At 41.2% G+C, this 1,500-nt stretch overlaps 1 protein-coding gene across 2 annotated transcripts in view; it reads left to right on the top strand.

Moving 5' to 3' along the window:
- Rpf2 (ribosome production factor 2 homolog) overlaps window positions 1-1,500 on the top strand; it is a 28,491-nt gene that overhangs the window by 9,653 nt on the left and 17,338 nt on the right. The window lies entirely within an intron of this gene.

Genomic DNA, 1,500 nt, shown 5'->3' with positions numbered 1-1,500 from the left:
AAAAAAGATTTATTTATTATGTATACAGTGTTCTGCCTACATGTAGGCCTGCTGACCAGAAGAGGGTATCAGATCTCATTACAGATGGTTGTGAGCCACCATATGGTTGTTGGGAATTGAACTCAGGACCTTTGGAAGAGCAGTCAGTGCTCTTAACTACTGAGTCATCTCTCCAGCCCCCAACAGAGAAGAATTTTATGGGAATTATAATGACTTTGATATAAAAAGAAAAAAAATACAGAGGGTATTTTTAATAAGAGTACTGCTCGTAAAGACATGCCATATCACTCCTTTTGGAGACTTTTTACAGAACACTTTTTTTTTCCTCCGAGACAATGTTTTTCTATGTAGCCGTGGAGCTTGTCCTGGCACTTGCTCTGTAGACCAGGCTGGCCTCAAACTCACTCTGCCTCCCCAGTGCTGGGATTAAAGGCGGGTACCTCCATTGCCTGGCCCAAACAGTTATTTCTTTATTTAGTATTCTGCCTGAAGGCCAGAAGAGGGCACCAGATCTCATTACAGATGGCTGTGAGCCACCATGTGGTTGTTGGGAATTGAACTCACGACCACTGGAAGAGCAGTCAGTGCTCTTCACTACTGAGCCATCTCTCCAGCCCCCAAACAGTTTTTATATGGGAACATCATAGCTCTGTCAGCCAGTCCCAGCCAGAAGTGAAGCGTAACTATTTAAACTGTGGGGTCATGGAGATCCTAGAGCTACTTCCCTAGCTCGTTGTGAAAAGGAGCAAAGCTCATTAAAAATTGGTGAGCCCAGTTTCAAACATCCAAAGCCAGTGTGTTGATAAATTTCTGTGACTCCCCTGTGCATGCTGAGATGTGCTGTTGATAATAGCAGTGACGTTAAGTGAGTTCAAGGATTCCGTGAATCCTTGACACCTGGTGTTCTACTCAGAATGACTGCATAGTTGAAACTGTGACTGCATAGCATTAACTTCATACTTCATAACTTCATACTTCATAACAACTTCATACTTCATAACTTCATTAACTTATGTATTAGTCTTGAAAAGTGAGTTTTAACTAAGTAATCCAAATCAGAAAAACTTGAATTGTGTGTGTATGAATGTATATATTCATGTATGAATATGTATATTTTAAGATGAAAATTTTTTTATGTCTGAGTGGTTTGCCTGCCTGCATGTGTGTCTAGTACCCTTAGAGGTTAGAGGAAGGTGAAGGTGAAGGGTGATTGTGAGCTGCCATGTGGTGCCAGGAACTGAACCCTGGTCCTCTACAAAAGTAACAAGTGCTCTTAACCTCTGAGCCATCTCTCCAGCCCCTTCTGTATATTCTTACTAGTTTATTACATCTTCATTAGCTTCTGTTGGGAGAGGGGAGGGAAAACCCCTGGTATCTTATAAGCTTTATAAGATTGGTTTGTTTGAAGACAGGCTTGTTGAATTTTCTTTTACACTAGTCCCATGTTGGAATGCCAAAATGTTGTTTGTTTTTCCTTCTTTTCTCTTGGCTTTTTGGGGG

Source organism: Microtus ochrogaster, linkage group LG9 (assembly GCF_000317375.1).
Source record: "Microtus ochrogaster isolate Prairie Vole_2 linkage group LG9, MicOch1.0, whole genome shotgun sequence".
NCBI classification, from domain to species: Eukaryota; Metazoa; Chordata; class Mammalia; order Rodentia; family Cricetidae; genus Microtus; species Microtus ochrogaster.
This window is presented reverse-complemented; position numbering and strand designations above follow the sequence as displayed.